Raw genomic sequence first — 13,241 nt, 5'->3', positions numbered from 1 at the left:
AACGAGACTCTTCCAACCAGGTAACATGTTTCCCATCATCAACAGTCCAATATCAATGTTGACGGCCCCAGGTGAGACGTAAAGCTTTGAATCGTGCAGTCATCAAGGGAACACGAGTAAACCTTCGGCTCCGAAAGCTGATATCGATAATGTTTCGTTGAACTTTTTGCACGCTGACACCTGTTGATGGCCCAGAATTGAAATCTGCAGCAATTTGCAGAAGGATTGGACGTCTGTCACGTTGAACAATTCTCTTCTTTCGTAGGTCCTGTTCTTGCAGCATATTTTTCCAGCCGGTTTCATGATATTCACGGTACACTCGTGAAATGGTCCTACGGGAAAATCTCCACTTCATCTCTACCTCGGAGATATTTGTCTCCCATGGCTCGTGCGCCGACTGTAACATCACATTCAAACTCACTTAAATCTTGATAAGCTGCCATTTTAGCAGCAGTAGCCGATCTAACAACTTCGCCAGACACTTGTTTTCTTACATAGGAGTTACCGACCGCAGCGCCGTATCCTGCCTGTTTACATCTCTCTGTATTTGAATAGGCATGATATTACCAGTTTCTTTGGCGTTTCAGTGTATATATGAGTCAATGTCTTGCTGCACAGTATTTGCCTTGTCTGCGTCCCTCTAGTACCACTGAAGTTATTCCCTGATGTCTGAACAGGTGTTCTGCTATCCCGTCATTTCTAGCAATTGCTTTAGACGCTGAGGTGACGAAAGTCATGGGGGTAGTACCGTGTTCACCAGGAACAAACGGGCAGTGCATTGTGGAGCTGTCACTTGTACTCAGGATTCATTTGAAAAAGTCTCTGACATGATTACAGTGGCACAATGGGAGTTAATAGTTTCAAGTGGAATTTTATATGGGGATACACGCATTGCACTTTCCATTTCGGAAACTGTTAGGGAATTCAATATTCCGAGAGCCTCAGTGCCAAGAGTGTACCGAGGATACCAAATTCCAGGCATTACCTCTCACCATGCAGACAACCCAGTGGCCGACGGCCTTCACTTAACGACCGCCAACAGCTGCAGTTGCGTAGAGTTGGCAGTGCTAACAGACAAGCAACACTGCGTGAAATAACAGCAGAAAATAATGTGCGACGTAGGACCAACGTAGCGGTTAAGACAGTGCAGCGAAATGTGGCCTTAACCCTTCGATCGTCCTCACTGCCCGGCCAGATGACTGAGGGAAGCACAGCGTGCGCCTGGCCGGCGAGTAGCAGACTCAGCCATGTTTTCTCTGTAGGTTACGGTCACTGCAGGCTTCCCGCACGTTCCGGCGCGCACGGAACCACTGATCAGTAATGTTCTTCCTCCACTACTGCCTATTAAAATCGCTACACCAAGAAGAAATGCAGATGATAAACGGGTATTCATTGGACAAATATATTATACTATAACTGACACGCAATTTGGGTGCATAGATCCTGAGAAATCAGTACCCAGAACAACCACCTCTGGCCGTAATAACGGGTCAGATCCTGCAGAATGTGTCATCCCTTCTGTCTCTATGCTGTTCATTTTTGGAACACAACTTACGACCAGCTTAGAGACAGAAGTGGTGACACTTTCTGCAGGACCTGACCATCGTTATGGTGGACAATGCTCAAGCACGTACGGTGCAAACAGTTACTGATTTGTTTGACTGATGGGGCTTCTAAGTGCTATACCACCTACTGCGCTCCCCTGACTTAAGCCCTCGAAGTTCAACTCGATTTCTAAACTGAAGGAAACACTTCACGGCATTAGCTTCAGAACTGCTACAAATTAATCGGGCAATAGACCGCGCCGCTCGGACTGTCGACACAACTGGCACTGCTCAGAGTATCCTACGACTTCCACATCGCTGAAAACGGTTTATGTACAATGCTCGTGACTACTTTGAAGGTCAGTAAAATTTTGAAACACGTATCTGTTTTGTACGAGCTGTAAATAAATAGTGGCCACTATTAAAATTCCAGCTCTCGCAATTGTTAAGAACAATTTCCCTAATAAGGTAAACGTCTTCTCAGCACTAAGCTGCCAGTCTCTAGAATTCGATAAATGAGGAGGCGAGTTGACGGAAAAGTGACAGAAACCAATCACTGGTGTGAGTCACCCAGTGGCCTGTTCCATCTCACATGCCCTCGACGTACCACCGAGGTGCTGCTTTAGGCCTGCCCTGGGGCAGCACTTTGCCTGATGAACGTCGGTGCCGCAGCTAGGCTATAGATAGATAGTGGGTGATGGAGTGGGCCAAGACGCCAGTGGGGTTCGCACAGATTGAACCAGTCGCGGCGCCGCCACTGGCCACTTGACAGTGGCTGCCACCTCGCTAGTGCTGTCACAATCTCAAGTTTTCACCTGGAGCAAGTTCTACCGGACCCTGTAGTCTGCTAATCTCACGATGAGGACAAAGGACCTTACTTTCTGTGCGCTGCCGATTCAGCCAAGCTCTCAGTTGCGTAATTGCAATCGAGTTTAGTGGGACGTACAGTAGTTTAATCTAAGGAAGTACATCGCTGATATTTGATGAAGTAAATCGGCAGCAAGTGTGAAGCACTATAGAAAGGATGTCAGAAACATCTCGTTTACATAATATAGTATATAAAGGAACAAAGGGACAAAAATGTTAGATATCGAATGTGAACTAACAAACTGATTTCACTTAATCGAAGTGTGCCGCATGTTTGTAGCCTCTATTCAACACCCTTCAACATATACATGGTTCAAGTAATAAGAAAACTGAAATAAAATGTTCACTCCGCAATGAAAGTGAATAAAAAATACACTGCAGTGAAAAACTTGAGGGTGAAAGTAACTTTGGCATGATGTGTCACTTTCAAGTGACATGGCTCGATGAAACTTGGAATATACATAAAAAATACTGGTAGAGTACACAGTGAGGTGACAAAAGTCACGGCATACCTCTTAATATCGTGTCCGGCCTCCTTTTCCCAGTCGTAGTGCACTATCTCGAGTGGCATCGGCTCACCAAGTCGTAAGTCCCGTGCAAGAAATATTGAGCCATGCTGCCTCTGTAACCATCCATAATTGCGAAACTGTTGCCGGTGTGGTATTTTGTGCACGAACTGACGTCTCGAACAGCTCCCATAAATGTACGATGGGATTCAAGGTGAGCGATCTGGGTGACCAAATGATTCCCTCCAACTGTCCACAATATTTTCCAAACTAATCGCGAACAGATCCAGTCCGGTGACATAGCGCAAAATTGCATCATTGAATGTCTGCAAGTGTTCTACAAGTAGCCAAAAATAACCACTTTCAGTCGAATATCGATTCAGTTGGACCAGAGGACACAGTCTATTCCATGTAAACACAGCCCACTCCGTTATCGATCTACCACAAGATTGCACAGTGCTTTCTTGACAACCTAGGGGTCTGCAACATACGCCAACCCTACTATTAGCTCATGCCACCTGAAATCGGGACTCGTCCGACCAGGACACGGTTTTTGAGTCTTTTAGGGTTCGACCAATATGGTCACGAGCCAAGGAGGAGCGCTGAAGGCGATGTCGTGCCGTTAAAAGACACTCGCGAAGGCCCATAGCCGATTAACGCCAAATTTCGCCACTTTGTCCTAACGGATTAGTTCTTAGTACGTCCCATATTTATTTCTGCGGTTATTTCACGCAGTGTTGCTTGTCTGGTAGCACTGTCAACTTTACGCTACCGCTGCTGCTCAAGGTCGTTAAGTGAAGGCCTTCGGCCACTGCGTTGTTCGCAGTGACAATAAGGCTTGAGGTTTGGTATCCCGACACATTCTTGACACTGGGTATCGGAATATCGAATTCTCTATTTCCGAAATGTAATGTTCCATGAGTCTATCTCCAACTACCATTTCGCGTTTATTGTCTGCTAATTCTCGTCGTGCGGCCAAAATCACGTCAGAAACCTTTTCAAATGAATCACATGAGACAAATAACAGCTCTACCAGTCCACTGACCTTTTGTACCTTGTGTACGCGATACTGCCGCCATTTTTATGTGTGCAAAGCGCTTATCACCTCAGTGTAGTACGAAAGCTGACTGAAAGAAAAGACGGACAGAAATGACAATTTAACTCAAAGGCAGTAAATGTACAGAAAAGATCGTGATTCGTGACGGTCACCTGGACATTGCAAAATCGGGACACAGTTCCTAATACGATGTGTGATCGACACTGACGGTAATGCACACTCTGCAACATGCTTCAAGGCTGGCCCCAGTGTTTATGTGGTAGGACGTGCTATTCCTCCGACAGCGCGGTTGACAATTGCTGGATGCTTCGTTGCTGCATGTGGACGTAATGGTACCTCTCCGCAAAGCATCCCACACGTGCTGGAAGAGATTCCAGCTGGAAGATGTGCCTCATATCCTCTCATTCCAAGAGCTGCTCCACATGTTCTGTCCAATGCGGTCGCGCATGTTCATCTGTAAAAGTGTAGTCAGGGGTGCGAACGCACCCCTACAAAAGACGCGCATGAGGAAGCAGTACACTACCCCGATGACTTGAGCGGTGGGTGAACCGTGTTCCACCCCACATCATAACGACTGAACCATCAAAACAATCATGTTCGGGAATATTCCTGCGTGCATGATGTGTTCCTACCTCTCCCCATATGAAGGTACGAACAGCATTGTCCTCTTTTATGACTCCGTCTACTTTGCCAATGTATCAGCCGATGAAATGGTCTGGGGAAAAAGCTTCGCCGAATGAGCTTCGGCGAGATTAGCAAACACTGTCCGCACATGACGATGGTGGCCAGAAGCAATACTTTCTAGATGTGTACGTGATCTGGCTGCAGACACAAGAATATTAAAAAGCCTTTTGTTTTAATTATCTAGATTATGATCAATATCTTAATAACGACGACGACGAGGAGAGGAAAAGACACTTCACAGATTTCAGCATAACTGCAAACAATCCTACAATGGGAGAGAAAGGATTAGAATAGTTTCAGATTATGTTGTATAAAGCTGCGGCTCTTACGCGTCTGGTGTATGGAAGTGAGACATCGGTGAATAAAATAAATTACAAGAATTAAATACAGGCACTTGAAATGAGGTTTCTTTGAACAATAAAAGCTTATTCCTTGAGTGATAGAAAAATGAATAAAGAAAATACAGCAATTAGAGATAAGTTTTGAATGAAGAAATATCTGAAAATAGTCTGGTTGGACAAAATAAAATATGGTAAAGTTGTGCACGAATATCATTCTACTGGAGACGAGAAAAGATTGTCTGAAATCTGAGGTCGGAAGTGGAAGTAAGTGTGTGGTTACCATACCTTGGCCGGCCGCTGTGGCCGAGCGGTTGTAGGAGCTTCAGTCTGGAACCGCGTGACTGCTACGGTCTCAGGTTCGAATCCTGCCTCGTGCATGGAAGTGTGTGATGTCCTTAGGTTAGTTAGGTTTAAGTAGTTCTAAGTTCTAGGGGACTGATGACCTCAGATGTTAAGTCCCATTGTGTTCACTGCCATTTGAACCATACTATATCTTGCTCCGTACTGTTAACTCAAGAGTTATAATTAAAGTAGATTTTTAGCGTGTCTTACAGACCTCCCACCATGGATAAACTCTTCACAGGAATAAGAATCCAATCAGTCCTCTGCGAAATTGATGGCGTGCGTTGTCATCTCAACCGAAAGTGGAGCACCTCGCAGCAGGTTTTCGCCCCTAGTGGCACATTATAAGACTGCTAGTTTTCTGTGGAACAAACGACGCAGAATATGGACAGTATCTGAGTGGACTAATATAGTGTAGTTAGAAGAGTCACGAATTCGACACGAGCGATAGCCCGATTAGGCGCTTTGCCCATTGCTCGTGGAAGATGAAGTTCAGTTTAGAGGTGTTTTTGTGCTGGTTTCGTGGCACTTTCCGTGCCATGACATGGTTTCAACAAGGTTACCGAGGACGTTTACCAGGATGTCATTTCAAAGTTACCGGTGACCAAGTATTGCCCCTTGTTCTACGTCTTCATTGATTATACTATGGAAAATCCCGTCACCTAATATGACGACACCCGTGAACATAGGGCTACACCCCGAGGCACCCTATCTCTACAAACACGTTAGAGCACTGTATCTCAATCCTAAGGACAACGTCCGGGACAGTTTGGAGCAGTAGATAAATCGCAGAAATGAGCCCCCACCCCCTCCCGCAATTTGGTAGATCTTCAGGATCTATTCATTGAGTCGCTTTAGCTCGATATGGCATACGTTAAGATACTTGTGAACTTTCTTCCTCGCCGAACGGGCAATTAGAAGCAGTGTTACACGGAATTAGTGTGTTGTCCCCTGGGGGGAGGAGGGGTCTGGAGGGGGGGGGGGGGAGGAGGTTGAATGATTTAAAACCTGGCATGCTCTTAAGTACCAGTCAATCTAATTTTCTGTATTGTTTACTTTGCATAATTTTTTTCAATTCTGATTAACCTTATGATGAACTAACGAACAACGCAGTGCTTCGGAATTCCTAAATATGTACGAGGGGCGTCTAATAAGAAGTAGTGCAAGACTTTTTTTTTTTTAAGCAGGTTGATTTTACTCAGTATTTCAGTTCACCATTTCATTCCCCACTCTTTTGTCTGTTCTCCAACATAATCTCCATTCAATGCCATGGCCTTACACCACCTTTCTGGGAGGCCCTTTATGCCCACATGGCACTACTCCACTAGTCAGATTGTACGAGTTGTCGGAAAGTGTGAGATTCTGGCTGTAGGATGGATGAGGGACAACAGTCACACACTTGTGGGTACACCAACTAGTGGTAGTTCAAATGGCTCTGAGCACTATGGGACAACATCTATGGTCATCAGTCCCCTAGAACTTAGAACTACTTAAACCTAACTAACCTAATGACAGCACACAACACCCAGCCATCACGAGGCAGAGAAAATCCCTGACCCCGCTGGGAATCGAACCCGGGAACCCGGGCGTGGGAAGCGAGAACGCTACCGCACGACCACGAGATGCGGGCACCAACTAGTGAAAGAGTGTGTCAGTACTATCAATACAGACGTCTAGTTGAGGGCCAAGGTGTTTGATCGTAATGCGTCAGTTCCCTCGTATGAGAGTGTCCGCACGTTTCAACATTTGAAGAAGCGGGAGATCACACCGATCAGACCGATTGCGCGATCTTGTTGCGATTATGACAGACACCTCACCCAACGACTCACCGTGATTTTGTTCACTCCCCGGTCCCCCTAGACAATCCTCAAGCACCTATGAATATTTAGGGTGGATACTCTAGTTTTCCACCAAAAGAAAAACAATTACTGCTCTCTGCTTGGTATGCAGCGTCGCTACAGACGCCATTTTGAAGGATACATATAACGTAACTAACTATCGGAACGCCATGAAATTATCGTGGCTGAAGCGGGAATATTCCACGAACTCCCACAACATTCCGCATTTTTCTAAGCGATATATATACAGGGTGATTCAAAGAGAATACCACAACTTTAAAAATGTGTATTTAATGAAAGAAACATAATATAACCTTCTGTTATACATCATTACAAAGAGTATTTAAAAAGGTTTTTTTTTCACTCAAAAACAAGTTCAGAGATGTTCAATATTGCCCCCTCCAGACACTCGAGCAATATCAACCCGATACTCCAACTCGTTCCACACTCTCTGTAGCATATCAGGCGTAACAGTTTGGATAGCTGCTGTTATTTCTCGTTTCAAATCATCAATGGTGGCTGGGAGAGGTGGCCGAAACACCATATCCTTAACATACCCCCATAAGAAAAAATCGCAGGGGGTAAGATCAGGGCTTCTTGGAGGCCAATGATGAAGTGCTCTGTCACGGGCTGCCTGGCGGCCGATTCATCGCCTCGGGTAGTTGACGTTCAGGTAGTTACGGACAGATAAGTGCCAATGTGGTGGCGCTCCATCCTGCTGAAATATGAATTGTTGTGCTTCTTGTTCGAGCTGAGGGAACAGCCAATTCTCTAACATCTCCAGATACTGTAGACCAGTTACAGTAGCACCTTCGAAGAAAAAGGGACCAAAAACTTTATTGGCTGAAATGGCACAGAAAACGTTCACCTTAGGCGAGTCACGTTCATACTGAGTTGTTTCCCGCGGATTCTCAGTGCCCCATATACAGACATTGTGACGGTTGACTTTCCCGTTAGTGTGGAAAGTTGCTTCATCACTAAACACAATCTTTGAAACGAAAGATTCATCTGTTTCCATTTGAGCAAGGATAAAATCACAGAAATCGATTCTTTTAATCTCATCAGCTGCAGACAGTGCTTGAACCAATTTCAGACGATAATGTTTCATAACTAACCTTTTTCGTAGGACTCTCCATACAGTTCATTGTGGAATTTGCAGCTCTCTGCTAGCTCTGCGAGTCGATTTTCCTGGGCTGCGAACAAATGCTTGCTGGATGCGTGCTACATTTTCATCACTCGTTCTCGGCCGTCCAGAACTTTTCCCTTTGCACAAACACCCATTCTCTGTAAACTGTTTATACCAACGTTTAATACACCACTTATCAGGAGGTTTAACACCATACTTCGTTCGAAATGCACGCTGAACAACTGTCGTCGATTCACTTCTGCCGTACTCAATAACACAAAAAGCTTTCTGTTGAGCGGTCGCCATCTTAGCATCAACTGACGCTGACGCCTAGTCAACAGCGCCTCAAGCGAACAAATGTACAACTAGATGAAACTTTATAGCTCCCTTAATTCGCCGACAGATAGTGCTTAGCTCTGCCTTTTGTCGTTGCAGGGTTTTAAATTCCTAAAGCTGTGGTATTCTTTTTGAATCACCCTGTATATATATATATATATATATATATATATATATATATATATATATATATATATATATATGACCATGAGTGTTGTTAATTATTATTGATAACGTAACCTTGATCAGGAATTAAAGTCCCTTAAAGGGAGTGGGTAAATCGGTTGTAACCAATGGCATGTGCGGTATGAGAAATCTCTCTAGCTGTTCTATGAATATAGTAACTTCAGTCACGGGCCGAACCGCACAATAACCCTGGTTTCGGTGTGGAGCAGCGGTGGGTGAGTGGACTACTGCAGCCTGTTTTGAGGTTGTGAACCACTGAGGGCTACGGCTGGGACGAGGCCTCTCCGTCGTTTCTAGGTCCCCAGTTCAGTACAATACAATACAATACAGCTTCAGTCTCAGTCACGGCCACGGCATTTCGCACTGTTTTAATCTGAAAACGCATAGGATTACATAGTTTCAGAAAATTCGTATTCCGTAATAGTGTTCTAATCATATGGAGATACCACTTTCCTGTTTTTTGTTAAAGCCGAATGCGAAATGTTCAAATGTGTGTGAAATCTTATGGGATTTAACTGCTAAGGTCATCAGTCCCTAAGCTTACACACTACTTAACCTAAATCATCCTAAGGACGAACACACACACCCATGCCCGAGGGAGGACTCGAACCTCCACCGGGATCAGCCGCACAGCTGGGTGGTGGTAGTAGTAGTAGTAGTAGTATGAATGTAGCTATAATGATGTAAGACCTAAGAAAACACGAACAGGGCGCTGTTAGTATGTTACAAACAGCTTTACATGAGCTTTCAAGAGTATGCTATGTCTGGTAGGTTTGTTTTTATTGCTGTAAACGTAATAGCTTCAAATAATCCATTACATGCCCAATATGATATTAGAAAGGGGACAGTATTTCACTTTAAAGGTATTAGCCAGCTCACGTTGACTTTCTACGTGCGTTGCTAGTATTACTGCCGATTTTTAACGACTGTGTTTATTTGAAGAGACGAGCTCCACAGACGTCATTGTACAGTTGGTGGGAAAATTGCAAATGTTCGTTTACTCTCTCTCGTGAAATATGTGCTCAGACCAAACAGTTTCCTCGCGCAAGTGTACGTTTCATGACTGTTTAAGCAGAGTTCTTCAACAAAATATTTGTCTGCGAAAAACAAGTATTTGGTTATCTCTTGGTATCTCTTTTTGCTGTCCTCTTACAAACAACAGTAATACGTTTTTCTGTGAACAATCGGATCACAGTATATTATAAATCGTTAGTGCTTTATAGTTGTATTTTTAAAGCAACGGTACTGTGGCACAGCTGCACAGTTCATCGCCGTTTTATGTATCTTCATTAAGAGTTTCCATCACACGATAATTAGATGGAACACAAATTGCAAAGGGGAACGCTGTCTTAGCTCTGTACTAGGAGTTGACAAGTCTTAAGGGTAAATGCGTTTTAAACACCACGGCCGTAATGTTAAGAGAAATGTTGAGAAATAGTTTAGTTGTGGATTCTTCTTTTCATAGTATTTCTTCTCCACAAATAGCACTAGCAGTAGACATGTCTGAAACATGAAATTAGAGCCATTACGTATTTCTGTTGTTCTGATTTACATCCTTACGTTTTCACAATTTTTCCCCCTCTTCAAAACAAGTGAATTGATGGGAGTATCACATAATTATCTCACATCACTTCAGGGTTATTCCTACATGTACACGTACAACTACATCCAAACTCTGCAAAGCACTGTGGAGTGCATCGCAAGTGTACTTCCTATAGCACCACTTACTAAGGCTTCTTTCCTTTCCAGACACGTACGCAACGTGGAGACGGTGACTGTTTAAACGCCTCTGTGTGTGCTGTAATTAACCTTATCTTGACCTTAAGATCCCTACGGAAGCTATATGCAGGGGGTTGTAGTACATTCCTGGACTCGTCATTCAAAGCCAACTCTTCAAACTTTGTAAATAGGCTTTCTCGAGATAGTTTGACTATTTCAAGTGTCTGTTAAATCAGTTTTTTCAGCATTTCAGACACCAGTCAAAGACGCTTTAAACTATTCGTGCTGCCCTTGCCTGTAGACGCTCCACATTCTGTGTCAGTATACACTCGAGCGTCATTCTTGGAAAGGTTACACCAGCTATTTCTAAGCAATATCTTTTGTAGACTGACTTGTAGACTGACTGTATTTTCCTAGTATTCTATCAACAGACCGAAGTCGACCACCTGCCTTACCTACGAGTGACCCAGTGTGATCTTCTCATTTCATATCCATACAACAGTGCTACAACTAGGCACTTCCGTGAGTTGAATGACTCCATCAACAACTCACTGATATGGGAGTCATGGGGTTCTATGTTTTTTTTCTCGTTTCGAGAAATACACAATTTCAGCATTTTTGATGCTCCAAGCAAGTTACCGCTTTGACATTCTATCAAGATTTGACAATATTTGTGCAGCTTTTTTCAGACAGTACTTCAGTACAGGTCACTGCATCATCTGCAAAAGGTCTGAGGGTACTATTAGTATTGTCTGAAACGACTTTAACTTACAACGTAAACAGCAAGCGTCCCAACAAATTTCTCCGAGGCACATTCTAAGTTACTTCTGCGTCTGTTGATGACTGTCCAAGAAAGATGCTGCGTCCTCCCTACCGAAAGATCTTCCATGTACACACAAATTTCTCTAGATAAACCATACGATCGAACGTTCAATAATAAGCGTAGTAGTGAGTCAAATGTTTATCGGGCATCAAGAAATAATGCATCTACCCGACAGAAACCTCTGTGATTTAAGATGACGAATGTGCAAAAACTCTAGGGAGATACAGAAAAGTAGATAGGATAAGAGAATAACAGCCAACCAGTTGCAGAATTAAGGATTTAAAGATTTATTAATCGTTTACCATGGTTTCGACCAATTGTAAATTTGTCTTCTTCAGAAGGAAAATTGACATACTGAACAAATGTTAACATGTTTTATGAAGTGTATTGGCTTCATATATTATTACTAGGCATGTTCCCGTATTTATTTACGAGTTCTTCTCGTGCTGTTTTATACACGCATCTGCACGTAATTAACACTGCTTACCTACGCCTGCTTATTCTTTACCTGGCATATGATTTTGAGGGTCTCACATCCCCACTCCCCCCCCCCCCCCCACCCCCCACCACTTTTTCTGATTTTCATTACTTTTATTCTGTTTTAAGTTTTGTTGTTAACAATTGTATCTTCTGAATCAGACACTGGATCCTTAGTACGTCTACGCGCACAGTCATTCGCGCAATAAGCGATACCCACAGTATGTTCACATACTGCCGGGGCCTGCACACCTTACCCAATCGTCTCATGCCATCAGTGTTGTATGTGCCATACTAAATGTCTGCTGGAACCAATGTTACACATGATTTATTTTAAAGTTTCTCTACAAAGCTCTACAGTACTGGGATAGTACTCTCAATAACGCATTTTAACTGTTGATATTTGAGTGTAACATGCTCGTTGTACTAGGCAAGAGCCTTATGACTTCAACAAGAAAAATAAGTTTCTACGACTGAGTACGCTTTTTGTTAATTATTGTTTACCGTATTTGTTTGCTTCTCTGGCTGCCCTTTTTAGCTGTTTTGTAATAATTTGTTGAATAGGTCCATTTTCCTTCCGAAAAAGACAAATTAATATTTGTCGAAAGCATGGTAAAGAGTTAATAAACCTTTAATTCTTCAATTGCTTGGCTGTTATTTTGCAGTTCTATCAAGTTTCTACGTCCACCATCGCTGAAGGACAGCCACATTTAAACTTCCAGTTGCAGAAAAATTCTGCATAGAGAAAGATGACACACATTAGTGGATAGCGAACCTCTCGAAGCTCCGTTTCGTTACACGTGCCGTGCCACGGTCGCAGAGCCCACCAATAGGGGACAGGCGTCGAAGAACGTGGTGTATAATGGAGCGATTTGTGCGTTTTGAATCCCTGAATTCGTTAAATTTGTGTCAGTGATGACGTTTCAGTAGCAATTTCGTACCAAATATTAGATAAAAGCTCCATCAGGCGAAACAGTCCATGTTTGGTACAACACATTTCAACAGACTGGCTGCTCACGCAGAGCACAAAGAGTTAAAATCTGGGAGAGACCTTCCATTCACTGGCGTCACACTGTTCTGTACGTTTTGTGGAGTTCTCACAGTATATTTCTGAAACCCCGGGGTATTTACCACTATATGTTGTAAACTATCATACATAACGGTTTTTCCCCTCTTTCAGAAGGAATTAGCTTTACACTTCAAAATGTACAATGCAAAATGTGTCTCTTTTGTCGGTAGTACAGTAAAATGAGTTTGGGGGATCGTCAAATCATAGTAATAAATTACTTTCTGGCTGTAACACGGAAATCCATGTAAATGTAAATGAGGAGCACAGTTTCAAGTCGAATGTATTTTTTGAGTTGCTTAGTGTAGTCAGACTCCCAGGCGACGATG

The sequence above is a fragment of the Schistocerca serialis genome, chromosome 2 (genome assembly GCF_023864345.2).
Source record: "Schistocerca serialis cubense isolate TAMUIC-IGC-003099 chromosome 2, iqSchSeri2.2, whole genome shotgun sequence".
Classification (NCBI taxonomy): domain Eukaryota; kingdom Metazoa; phylum Arthropoda; class Insecta; order Orthoptera; family Acrididae; genus Schistocerca; species Schistocerca serialis.
The sequence above is the reverse complement of the archived record's forward strand: the minus strand, read 5'-3'. Positions refer to the sequence as shown.